Source organism: Macrobrachium nipponense, chromosome 1 (assembly GCF_015104395.2).
Source record: "Macrobrachium nipponense isolate FS-2020 chromosome 1, ASM1510439v2, whole genome shotgun sequence".
NCBI lineage: Eukaryota > Metazoa > Arthropoda > Malacostraca > Decapoda > Palaemonidae > Macrobrachium > Macrobrachium nipponense.
Genome location: NC_087200.1, coordinates 66,116,244 through 66,130,240, shown reverse-complemented (window position 1 = coordinate 66,130,240; position 13,997 = coordinate 66,116,244). Strand labels below are relative to the sequence as shown.

The following is a 13,997-nucleotide window of genomic DNA, read 5'->3' as shown; positions in this document are numbered from 1 at the left end:
CCTAAAACTTACTTTTCTTTAAAGAATGTTTAGCATGCCTCAAAATAATGAAAACAAAAAGATTAGTGACAGACGCTTAGGATGATCAACCATATGCAAGGAAATAAAATGGTATAAAGGTATTAGAATGTAAAGATAATTAGATAGATATTGATAACAGAAAACCTAAACAAAGAAAGGGATTTATAGTGAATTACATTGAAGCATGTTACAATGTGTTTACAGTTTTATCTGTAGCTTTTACCTACAACAGCAAATTTGTCTTATCACGTCATCAAAGTTTATTTTGTTTGCGATCTCTTGTATAAATCAGTGAAGTTGTGTTGACAACTTGACAATGTTATTGTGACTGACGTCTCTCTCATTCAAGAATGAAAAAAGTTACGTTAATTAAAATTTCTTAATATATTTTTTATTGCAAAAGATAAATAAATAAAATACTTTCTGTATTGATAGTAACATCAGCATCAGCTTTATGATAATGCAGAAATAATTATTGTAGTCTGCAGTTCATTATTCACCCAAAAAAATGCTCATGGCAGAAAATGAAATACTAGATTGATGGGGGTAACTATCCAATATCTTTGCACTGACTCACAGTCACTGAACCACTTATTTTACAAGTACTACATAATAAAATTTTATAGTATAGTAATTAACACATAATGATTACATTTATATATAATGAACATTAAAGGAAGTCAGTCTACATTAAATATAAAATATGTATTGAAAACTCATAAAAACTTGAAGGTTCTAAGTTACAGGTTTCATCACCTCATTCCCCCTAAAATAGATGTCTTCCCAACTTCCATTTGGCGCCCCCCTCAATACTGTGCCTGAGAACATATGTCTCTCCCAGCCCCCTCCCCCCCCCCCCCCCCCCACCCCCCCCCCCCCCCCCCCCCCTCTCCCCCTCATGACACCTCTGGTTTAGATTGGTATTACTGTGAATTTGTTAGCTAGTTAGGCATGTCTGATTCTAGCTCTTCTAGTTTCCGGTACTGCATTAAAGGCTACAATACCCGAATTAGTATAAAGTTTTCATATGGCTCTCATACCCTTTGCTCTAATTGTAGGTAACAAGTTTGTAATGTGAACATGATGTGTGATGACTGCAAGGATTGGAGTGATGAGAAATGGAGGGCTTTAGATTCTCCCTTAAATAAATTAGAGAGAAACCTTTAGAGAAGAGCGGCTGCTAAAGCCAGCTTGAGAAAAGTAGCTAGTCAGGCTAAAACATTTCAGTCTAGTAGCATGGATGCTCCTATTGTTTCTCTTCCTATTATTCCTGTTCTCTTTCTCATGCTCCCCACAACTCCGAACCCAATCACTTCACCAGCTTAGAGAGTAAATTTGATAAAAAATTGAATTTAGTAGCGAGTATGGTGGCCCAGTTGGGATCATCATTGCAAGTGTTATTTGCTCAATTTGAAAAAAGTGAAGTGACAGTGGAGGATATGGCTGTTCATCCTGCTGATTCTCCCAGGCAAAGGTCAATGCTATACTCCCCTGAACCGTGAAGGAGGCATACTGGAGGTCCAAGGGAGTTTCAGTGGGGTCTGTCCATGGACAGTCGCCCCCTCAGACCAACCTGTTGTATCCCAGGTTGCGTCGAGAGACAACTACTGGAAAGGTGTCTCAGAAGTGTATTGTCTTTCATCGAGTTCGGGAGACTTCTCAGAACGAGGGCTGCCAATGGCGTTTTCTTGATGAGTGTCACCCCATGAAGAGGCGGTTTTCATTCAGGGATCAATCTCTACCACTGCCTGTCAAAAGGTTGAAGGAGCCTCCCTTCAGTCCTCAGCCTTCTTGCAGCAAGTGGGATATCCCTGAGCGTTTCTCTTCGCCTGATCAGCATAGTACATTCTAGCTGCTCTTTTTCGTCTATTTGTCGGATCTCATCGAGTGCTAAACATTGTATTTCTAGTGATTTTCGTCATTCTTCACCCGGGCTCCGTCTCTCAGGTGGCTCTTGTAGAGCACCTTGATCTGACAAACCGGTTGGAAGCAATGGAAGTTCCTGAGCATCCTGTAGCACCAGGGCACCCTGAAGCATCTAGGCATCCTGGAACACCTGAGCTCCCTGAAGTGCCTGAGCATTCTGGGTTCCCGGAGTGCCCTGTAGTTACAGAGCATCAAGTTGTTGTTGAGATATTGTGTTTGTGAGCGGTTCTGCTGTGACTCGCAAGCACACTAATGAATCTATGAAGAAATTATCAGCTGTTGATCTGCAACCTTCGGTTTTGAATTCTTCTTTAACTCCTTTAAAGAGTAAATTGGATAGTATTCTAAAACTTCTTTAGAAGCCTGAGGTGCCTCAGGAACCTCCCCCAGGTCCAATTTTATTCCTGATTGTGTCTGATGAAGAGGAACCGGAAAAAGAATCAATGTCCTTTCCATATGCTTCGTTGTTGCAGTATTTATTAGAATACTTTTATGAAGTTTTTCTCCAGCGACTCCTTCTCCCACATCGTCATTTATGAAATTGAGCAGTCAACCTTCGGTTTCGGCTAAACTTCCGAAGATGGTTCTGTCTTCTATTTTGAAGAAAGCTTTCGGCGAGGTGGAGAACTGGCTTTCCGAGAAGAGGGAACAGGGAAAGGCTTGCATTAGTATTCCTCCTTCTTGTCTTTTACACAGCAAGAATTTGTGTTACGTGAACGGAGAAGCCCCCTCAGTGGGCGTAGCTGCCTCCTCCCTTGGAGATTTCTCGGGTCTGATTGAAGCGGTTCACAGATCCGCACTTGCTTCAGCAAAGGTGTTCTTTTCGGGTCAAGAAATGGATCATCTGTTGAAGAGCTTATTTAAAGTATTTGAGATCCTTAGTTTTCTTGACTGGTGTTTAGTTGCAGTGGCCAAGAGAGCCCAGCACCCAGATATACCAGAGAATTGTTGGATGGATCTTCTCAAGATTATTTCCTGCACCGACAAAGTAGTTAGGGATGGGTCACAGGAGGTAGCTGCCCTTTATTTTATGGGAATCCTCAAGAAGAGGGAATTATGGCTTTCCTTCACTTCCAAAGGAGTGACGTTGCAGAAGTCTGCTCTCTTGTTTCACCATTAGACAAACTGCATTTTTTCCTCAGGCAGTAGTAAATGAGATTGCTGTTTATTTACACAAGAAATCAACACAGGACCTCTTGACTCATTCAACTAAACGCCAGAAAAATCAGACTCCCTTTTACCCAAATCATCCTCTCCTCTTTAACCGCAACCCTTTCAAGGTTCCAGTCCTTCGTGCCCCATTGGGAGCCAGGCTTCATCTCCTCTGGGGGAGATGGAATTCCAAAGGGGTGGATTAATGGGTGATAAAGGTGTTGAGAGATGGATATACCTTCCCTTTCTAAGAGAAACCACTCTTGTCCAGCATTCCCATCACCTTGACTGCTTACTCTGAAGGTTCGGAGAAATTTTTGGCCTTCAAAGCGGAAGTTGCTTCTTTTTTAAGAAAGAAGGCTATAGAATTAGTAAGAAATGTCGAGTCGAAGGGGGTTTACAAGAATTATTTAGTAAAAAAAACAAAATTCAACATGGTAACAACAGTCTGTTCTTGCATCCATCAGTCAGGGAGACTGGATGGTATCCCTGGATATGCAGGATGAATATTTTTGTGTCCCGATACACATAGACTCAAGGAATTTTCTCAGATTTGATTTGTGTACAAAAATCAAGTGTTCCTATTTTGAGTGCTCTGCTTTGGTCTGTCAACCGCCCCACTGGTATTCACTTGTGTCCTAGGCCCATATCAGGATGGTTACACCTGAAAGGTATCAGAATTTCACTCTACCTAGACGATTGGTTGATTCGCTCCCCAACAAAGGACAGGTACAGGAAGAAGATAGACCCATTCCTCTCCCTGAATTCATGCTCTGCGACACAGTTGGGGAGTCTTCTAGGCTCCCTAGCTTCCTTGGAGCAGTTCATAAGTCTGGGGTGACTGCACATGACGCCCCTGCAATTTTATCGCAGCCTGCTGGGATCGGAAATCTCTGCAGGACCAACATAAAGGAGAACCTGTTTTGGTGGAGGTCCGAAGAAAAGTTATTAGAAGGGAAGTCTCTCCTTCCGCTGAGCCTCAACCAAGACTTCTTTTCTGATGCCTCAGATCTGGGTTAGGGAGCTTTTTTCAGGTCCAAGGAGACATCAGGCAAGTGGTCCCCTCTGGAGAGGTTAATGTACATCAGTTTAAAGGAACTGAGGGGAGTATACTTAGCTCTACTCCACTTCACGAAGGATGTTTACAATCACACGGTGACAGTTCACTCAGACAACACCATGGCATTGGCTTACATAAAGTTCCAAGGAGGAACTCACTTATTCTCTCTTTGCGAGGGAGCGAGATAACTTCTTTGTTGGGCAGACTGGAGCAGAACGAAACTTATCACGAGGTTCATCCAAGGGAAATCCAACGTACGAGCAGACAAGTCAAGTTGGAAGTAGCAAGTACTTCCAACAGAGTGGACTTTCGATGAGCACATATGTTCAGCCATTTGGGTCTCTGGGGGAAGCCAACCATAGATTTATTTGCCACCTCCAGGAACCACCGCTTATCTCTATCTTGTTCTCTAGTTACCAATCAACAAGTGTGGGCAACGGATGCAATGATGCTAGATTAGTCCGACCTGGACATATACGCTTTTCCCCCATTCAGGATGATAGGGGAAGTATTAAAGAAATTCTGGTCTCATCGGAACCCCAGAATGATGTTAGTGGATCCTTTCTGGCCACAGAAAATATGGTTCCCGGACCTGTTAGATCTCCAAGACTACTGCCTGCAATTCCAAGCCTTCTTAGATGCCCGACTTCAAGAGGTTCCATCAAAATTTGTCCACTAGCTCTTAACAGGCTTTCAACTGTCCATAGACAGTTGAAAGAGGCGATTACTAAATGCAGACATGACTCTTCCAACACAGTGTATTAGGCGAAGTGGTCAGTTTTTACACATTGGTGCAGAAGGCACGGTGTTTCATCTACTAGAAATAGCAGACTATCTCCTGTACTATTTGAGGTCTTCTAGAAGTCTCTTGACTTCCACCATTAAAGAGTGCAGAGCTGTGTTAAGCTCTGTATTCCGGCACAGAGATATCAATGTCTCAGGTAATCAAGATCTCTTGGATCTGATTAAATCTTTTATTGTTTCAGTCTAAAAAGGTCTCATATGCTTGGGTTATCGAGTACTTGCTTCGAACCTCTTAGTTCGTCATCCCTAAGAGACTTGACTAGGAAGACAATTTTTCTGGTAGCGTGCGAGAGAATTAGTGAGCTTCAAGCTATCGATAAAAGGATAGGCTTCTCTACGGGGGAGCAGTGTCCCTTGCTTTAAACATTTTATCAAAGAACAAGAACCTGTCACAACCGTGGCCGCATTCTTTTGTTATTAAGAATCTTACTGATGTTTTAGGTATGGAAGAAGAGGAAAGGTCCATGTGTCCAGTGAGAGCTCTCAGGTTTTGTACATGCAACTTCCCCGGCAGATATATACTTAGCTTATGTCTCTGACGTCCGACAGAAATTCGAATTTCGCGGCACACGCTGCAGGTAGGTCAGGTGATCTACCCCCCTGCCGCTGGGTGGCAGGAATAGGAACCGTTCCCGTTCTAGAACCAGATTTTCTCTGTCGCGGTAGTGTCAACATATGTTGTTGCTACCTCCTGACTTGATTTTCGTTTTTCATCGCCATCGATCTTCTGGGCTGTCTTTGCAGGGAAGTACTGGGTCTTTGGTTCGGCATACGCTTTTATTAACTTTTTAATGAATTTGGCTTCGAAAATTTCGAAGAATATATGACGTGTAACTACCGAAATTTTCGGTAGACACTCACATAGTTTGCAAGAAAGGGAAATATTAATATTTATTCATTAATATGTGTAATAAGTGTTAGAATTGATTGAGGAAATATACTGACTTCCTACTTTAGGGAGTCAGTAAAGCATGTAACTAGATACGTTTCTTTTAAAAGTTTTTTAGAAACTCGTACTAACGAGCAATTAGAGTATTAACAGTACTAGTAGTGTTGCATCCTCATCACCTTCTTACTTCGCAGAAACTTCAAATTCATAATTGCAATTTGAAGACAAGGATTGTGGCTCAAAATGCGAGCTATTGAAAGGTAAGAAGTGATTACTAGTGTTCCCCATTGCAGTGGAGGGTGCGTCTGATCGGCTCTGTCTCGCTCCCAGGCCTAGACCTCTTTCAAGCTCCCAAGCCCAGGGGAGAAGGAATGTCGAAAGCCGTAAGGGGGTTTCAGAGAATCCCCACCGGTCAGGCGTCCCCTCGGCAGGTTCTGTAGAGCATCCCAGACTGCCAAGGATAGCCATTGAAAAGGCATCCTTAAAAAAGTGCGTCTCTTCATCTTACATCCGAAAGACGAAGAAGGTATATGTTTTGATGATCTAGCGCGTTCTCTGAAACTAAGAGAACACTGAGCAAGAGCCAGCCAGGAACTTAGGAAGCCGCGTTCCAGCAAGCTAGCGTGAGCCACGTTCCAACAGCCAGCAGCGAGCCGCGTTCCAGAAAACAGACTAGCGCGAGCCGCGTTCCTACAACCAAACGCGAGCCGCGTTCTAGCAACTGAGCGCGAGCCGCGTTCTAGAAAATTTTTTCTTGGCGCAAGGCTCCTTCAAAGAGACGAAGCGCCAGCCTGGCGCAAATTGCAACAGAAAAACAGACGGCTAGAGCAAGGAAGGGCCTTTATTAGTACAGTGGCAATCAGAACGATCCTTCCATTGAACGTTCCGGGCAAGAGGCTCTTTCTAAAAGGGGTCTAGTAGGCGCTCGGAAACTATCAGGGCGCACGGGACCTTCCACACAAGCGAACGTTCCAGGAGCGAGTCTCCTTTCTAGCGTGCGGAACATTCCAGGCGCGCGGAACTATCCAGGCGCTAGGCGCAAGGAGCCAGGCGCCAGAATATTCCAAATCTTCTTAAGAGAGAGAGGTCAGTCGCGAGGCTCCTCTTTGAGTAATGCGGACACCACTCCTTCATTCATGCTCTTCCCTCGTTATGAAGAGGCAAGCGCTTTGGGAGTTTTTCTTATAAGAATCTCATCGACGTTTGGGTATGATGGCGGATAGGAAATATCTACTTCCTTCCGTAAACCCTACAGACGAACAGGAATTCTGTCTCTTCCGCGATTTATGAGGAAATCACGAAGATTTAAAGAGTTCCTGGATTAACTTCCTTCCTTAAGGAGATATATATTAACGAAAAGAACGAAGACAGTAAAAATTTTCCCTTTATCTGCCTCGGCAGGGAAAGAAGGTAGTTGAGTATCTGCTGTATGAGAATACGATACGGCAAATCACACATACCGTAGTTACTTCTTTGTAGAGCAACTCAATTACCAGTATCCTTCCAGGAATTTCCTAGGAAGGACTACGCTTAAAGGGATTGTTAAGACAACACCTACTTAGCTTCTAGATTTATCGAAGTCATGTTTCGCTTAAATATGCATTAATAAGAACTTCCTGAAGTTCGATAATTTTATAAGATTCCTTTATTTAATGGAGTAGCTGGCAACTCTGGAAGAGTAAGGCCAGACGGCTAACGGAGACTGCTATCGCGCCTTAGAGACCAACGCAGTAACATGTAGGTGTCGGTCATGAGTGGGTTGGTTACATGTCTCTCTCCTGCGGGATTGAATAACTAACCGTGTCTCTCCCCTACAATCGCGTTTTAGCCTCGGATTGAGGGGATAGTTAAGCAAACATAAATAAAATATTGTCTGCCTTTTGCTAAGAAGCTTTCAATAAGAAAGATATTACAACCTTTCAATGCTGTTTACCGTAGGTAACATTATTAAAGGATTCTAACGCAGCGGAACTCTATATTATATGATGCTCTCATGCTTACGAAAGCATGGCTTATTAGAGTACATGCTTAGTGAGAAGATGAATGTAGTAGAAGAGAATTCACTTTAAGACTACGGTATGGTCAAGTCTTATGCGCATACCGAGGTTAACTACAGAATTCCTAGTATCCTTACAAAGGTTTCCTAGATTAATGCTGTTTACCACAATGTGACAGTATTATAAAGGAGTCTAATACGGCAGAGCACTAAATAATATAATTCTCTCATCCTTTCGAGAAACGCACACAACCTTTTTAGAATCGGATATTGCTCAAGAGAAGAATGGGTGAGTCGGATGGGAAACATTCTCTTAGTGGCAGAAGATTGTTTTTCCCTGAATGGGACTATACTACGTATATAAAAGTTTTTTTCTACTAAGAACGGAATTAACACGTGAAGGATGTCGGGTACCATAAGGGCACAGATGTTCTGGCACATAACCTTAAAAGAACTAGAAGGAAGCGCCAGCCTGGCGCAAAGCGTCAGAAGCGCCAGCCTGGCGCAATGCGCCAGAAGTACCATCCAAGATATTTTCTCGTTTTAGCGAGTTATTAACCTAAGAGTCCAGTAGTGGTTGGTTTGGTGTTAGCTTCTCACCTCGGTGGTCGCGGGTTCGATTCTCGGCCATTCCATTGAGGAGTGAGAGATGTGGATTTTTGGTGATAGAAGTTCACTCTCGACGTGGTTCGGAAGTCACGTAAAAACACCATACAAACAAACAAACAAACCAGTAGCCTCTCGGAGGCTCGGTAACGGCAAGATTTGTTCCTGATTTCGTTACCCATTTAATCGGAAAGGGGTCGCTTACAAGGAATGATGAAATAATTTTTTTTAACACTTAGGCCAATTCCACGACTCTCTCATATCGCAAAGAGCATCGAGAATCTCTTTTTTCGCCCCTGTTCGCGTTAACAAAGAGAACCTATTTGGGAACAGACACGGAACGTAACGATCCTTAAAGGTTCGATGCAAGATTTTGCATGTCCGTGAGAACCTTCTCGATCGAAGATAATAACTGTTAACGTATGTCTAACATTTATTGAAAAGAGTTTTGAGAACCTGCGGAAAGTCTTCATAGATCTCTTCGCAAGGTAGAAGACGAACAGGCTTCCTATAGACTGCTTCCTTTCCTCGAACCAAGAGAGGTAGCAATATACGACATCTTTAATTTAAAGAAGGGGAATAAACTTTAGTCTTTTTCCCCTAGTTATAAATTCTTAACAGATATTAAGATAAATGGGCGTCAAAGGAAGAGAGGATGAATGCCTCATTTTGGCCTTAGAGAGGTTGGATTCACAGAAGTCACGTTCTTCTCACAGCATGTTTCGTAAGGCTTTTCCAAGAGTATCTGGATATTCTATCAGAATCTGTTATAAATAGACCTGAAAAACCTCTCCACTCTGAGTCTTTCCACGTGCAGACTGACCAGAAGTGGACATGAATGAGAGGATTTTTCAAGGTAAATGACAATAGTCATGGCTAAGACATAGAATTGCTGCAGATCGTGCTAGATGGAATGAGGAAACTGTCCTCTTCCGATACCTCTGTGAACCACATAGCGAGGTTTTTCTTCACTTTCAGAGGGAAGAATCACCTATGTATATATCTGCTATCAAAGAACGCAGTAAAAGGCTATACTCTGTCTCTACAAGGGGAATTAGAGATAACAGAGGATTAAGATCTTCGGGATCTATACGATACCGCAATACGACAAGAGTAGGATATCATGTACTTCGAATGGAATTTTTTTTTTTGTGGCCACAGATTCCGTGTTCCGACAAAATGGAACTGCTCCTCATCAAACTTCTTTGAGGAAGTTTATGAAGGAATTCCTTGTTTCTCTTAGCCCTAAACGACCAAGAAGACAAGTGAATTTTTTGTGCATTGGAATCTCGCATCAGATTCAATGGAGACTCGGCAATGGGTTCTTGCCAGCATAGTATGTCTGGCAAAAGAACTAAATCCCTCTATTCCTGACGCAACGCTTTCAGATAGAAGTTTAGTTGCCCAGGCAGGGTACTTACATTTTCATCTACAGAAGAAGAGATGGTTTAAACGTTTGCCTACAGAGTCTTCGGGTTGCGATGAGGGCTCAAAATGCTTCCCAGAAGGTATTCAGAAGAATTTTTTTCTTTTTTCTTTTTTGTTTTTGCTTTTTTTTTGTCTACAATAAGAGCTAGAAATCAGGGTTCCGCCAACCCCCAATTTCAGCTCAGTCTCTCCTTCGACTTCCAGACTCCTTCCCTTCCTTCGGGCAAGGATAGGGAAGATTCTGCAACGAGGAACCTCATCAACATGTAAGAAGAGATCTCGTTAGCAAAAGAAGTGTTCACGAAGGATCCTCCTCGGAGGAAGACTTCTCTCTCGTATTGTTAGATATCCTGTCGTCTACTGGGTGTAGCTGACTAAAATCACCTCCCCTTGCCAGGGGCCAAAAGCTCAAAGGGGAAGAATTTCTTCCACCCTTCTCCAGTCTCCTGATAAACTATGTGTTGTTCAGGACTCTCGGACAATGTAGCGCCAGCCAAGCGCCAAATGCCAATACAGGCGAAAAACGCCAGAGGCGGACAGTTCCAAGGAAACTCTGTCATGGCCGGATACTGAGAAGGAGCGGGCCTCCAACCTGGCGCAAATGCGCCAGAGGCGAACAAATCGGACAGATATAAGAGTGTCCGATGTGGACATCGCCAGACAGCCTAGAGACTCTTCCAAGCTCGAAGCTCCAGCAAGTGTGAGGAACCAGCCAGGCTCTAGGAGCCAGCCAGGCTCTAGGAGCCAGCCAGGCTCTAGGAGCCAGCCAGGCTCTAGGAGCCAGCCAGGCTCTAGAAGCCAGCCAGGCGCCATCCAGGTGCCAGGCTCCTTCAAGGCTAGGCTCCAGTCAGGATTGAGGATCCATCCAGGCGCAAGGCTCCTTCCAGTATAAAGAGAAACCTAAAGCTCTGTCATGTAAGAGGGCTAGTCCCCATTGATATGATACAGGTAAGGCTCTGCCATGTAAGTGGGTCAGCCCCCATTGGCACGATCCGAGAAGGCTCTGTCGTGTAAGCGGGCTAGCCCCCATTGACATGATCCAGAAGGGTTTGTCAGTCATAGGTCCCTACCTCGCTGAAACTCTTGAGGCATGCAGACTCATAGACAGTAATCATGAAGTCTTCTGCCAAGCTCCAGGCGCAAGGCGCCAGCCAGACGCAAGGCTCCAGCCAGGCGCGAGGCGCCAGCCAGGAGGGAGGATCCAATCAGGCGCCAGCAGGCGCGAGGCGCCAGCCAGGCGCGAGGCTCCAGCCAGGCTCTAGGCGCCATTCAGGCGCAAGGCTCCACCAGCCAGGCGCGAGGCGCTAGCCAGGCTCCAGGCTTCACCCAGAAGAGATCTATATCAAAGAATGCCCTGGCCTTCTTTGAGACAATGTGATCTCCTAAGCACTTGACAAGTGCATTGATGATTCCTTCAAACAGCTGAGAATTAAAAGCGCATGAAGTGCGAGCTTTTCTGTATTCTTGTTCTTTCCTTAACAATATGTCATAAGGACATATTAGCTGTCACATACGGGAGATGCAACTCTGGTGTTGACTTCCCATATCCGAAGGATGTCAAGATAACCTACGAGAGATCCTTCTCTCTTGGTTGATACGTGTCTGCGGATACATTGCTGGGATAGGGAGCCGATACTGATCCTTAACTAGTGAGTTAAATTTTAGTTAACGTCGTGTTTTTTCTTTGGGTTGTTTGAAAGGAGTTTGGGGATAACTCTTTTCAACTTAAGCACTAACCCTCGTGTTAGGATCAGGTGATCGGGATCGGTTGTTGTGCTCCTTAATTATGCCACTAGGCATAGGCATATTGTCATGTAAGAGGCTCTGTCGAGTAAATGGATAAGACCCCATCGACAGACCCACAAGAACTCTAGCCATAGGTCACATCCTCGCTGAGGCTCTTGAGGCGAAGCAGATTCCTAGGCATTAGCCATGGAATCTTCCGCCTGAACAAGTAGGAACCAAGGTTTTATTTATTTATTACCTACAACGTATGTTGTTTACCTGTCTATTCAGTAAATAGTTGTCTCTTACCCACCACCAAGGGTGTCAATCAGCTAAGTATATATCTGCCGGGGAAGTTGCATGTACAAAAATGATATTGTTAGAATACAATAAAGTTTTGTACATACTTACCCGGCAGATATATACGATGAATGGCCCACCCAGCCTCCCCTCAGGAGACAGGTGGAAGAGAAAATCTGGTTCTAGAACGGGAACGGTTCCTATTCCTGCCACCCAGCGGCAGGGGGGTAGATCACCTGACCTACCTGCAGCGTGTGCCGCGAAATTCGAATTTCTGTCGAACGTCAGAGACATAAGCTAAGTATATATCTGCCGGATAAGTATGTACAAAACTTTATTGTATTCTAACAATATCATTATTACTTACAATGTTCACAGGAGATTAGAGGACAGTTTAATAACTTATGGTGCTCTGTAAAAAAACCCGCGATGCCTATGTCTAAGACTGCATTGTCCTTCTTCCTAAGAGATTTGATTTTGGAGTCACATTCCCAAATTGAGGTGGAAGATCTACAGGTGTTAAAGGTCAGAGCACACAATGTCAGGCGGTTGCTCCTTCCATAGTCTGTAGACACAATCTCTCCCTTTCTTCCCAGATGCTGTGATGCCAGATATAATACACAATCAATCAATCAATCAATATTTCTTCCATACTGCAAGCAATGTTCCATGGGAAATGTAGTAGTACGTCCATTTTTATAATGCATTATCTTCAGACGTGGAAACAATTTATGGTAATTGTAGTACTGTAGGACCATTGTCCATATTTGGCATAGTGATGGGTGAGGAAGGATGTGTTCCTTCTTAAAACATGTTTATTTCTCTTGCCATAATATAGTGTTGAGTTCTAAGGGAGTTTGGGGTTACTAAGTACCTGGAGTGTTCACCAGTTTAAATGTTGGGTAGTGGTCATGTTTTTAATGTTGATGTAAATGTAATTGTATTTTTTGTATAAGTGACTAAATAATCTGGTTTGTTGTTTGTTGGTACTAAGCCCTGGGCAGGAGCTATTATTTTTACCTTGACCTACGATCATATCCTTCATTATAAGCTGTATAATAGCACCTTGTCAGCATTCGGAAAAGTACTCCTTTACTGCAAAGGTCCAATGTTAGTAGAGACTATTCTGGCCGATACAGCCACGTCCTACAAGTTGAGAGGAGCGCCAACCAGAGGCAGTAATTACCTGTGCAGGTTAGGAACAACAAGCATTGTTCCAATGCTAGCTATTTTATGTATTCCATTATAATAGAGGATATTGTTAGTAGTTGAGCCCATTTTTCCCACCTTCAATATGGAATCAGCTAAGTAATTACTGGGTAAGTTACTTATATAAAAATTAGATTTTTATGGTAAAATTTTATACATACGTATATATACTTACGCAGTTATTACGGATGGAGCCCGCCCTCCTCCCCGCTCATCGACATTTAAGCATAAACAAATTGAGTTGTTAGCATAGTTGTTCCTCTTCCCTGCCACGTAAATGGGTGTGGCTAGTCATTTATAGAAACAAAAGAATTGCTATCTCGAAAATTCAAGCTGCCCTCAAGTAGAAACTCTTAGCTAAGTAATTACTGGGTAAGTATATACATTACATAAAATCTTATTTTATCTAAAAAATGTCACATTTTCACTCATTCTATGTGGCTCATAAAGTTAATATTGGTTAGTTTTACAAGTAACCTGCTATTTTCCATGTTAATATATGGAAGGCTAAACTTAATAACTATATTACCTAAATACTTGGAAGGTGCATCTCGGCTAACCACATACAGTAGTGCCTCAGGATACGAAATTAATCCGTTCCAAAGCGGCCTTCGTAACCTGATTTTTTCGTATCTTGAACTACATTTTTCATGTTAAGTACTTAATTTGTTTCAAGCCCTACAAAAACACCACAGTAAATTTTATAATAAAGCTAAATTGACCAATAAACAATGAAATACAACAATTTGGACTATTCAATACCTAACATAACCTTTATTGTAGTATGTACCTGTAAATAAAGTGTATTAGTGTACATGGTACAAGAAATACTGTACGTACACATGTAGTAAAATGTTGAACCTTACCTTTCGAGTGAGGCG

The 13,997-nt window shown here is 43.0% G+C and overlaps 1 protein-coding gene across 4 annotated transcripts in view; it reads left to right on the top strand.

The window, feature by feature from the left end:
• LOC135219377 (DNA repair protein RAD51 homolog 3-like) overlaps nucleotides 1-13,997 on the top strand; it is a 247,163-nt gene that overhangs the window by 14,871 nt on the left and 218,295 nt on the right. The gene's annotated exons all lie outside the window — the stretch shown is intronic.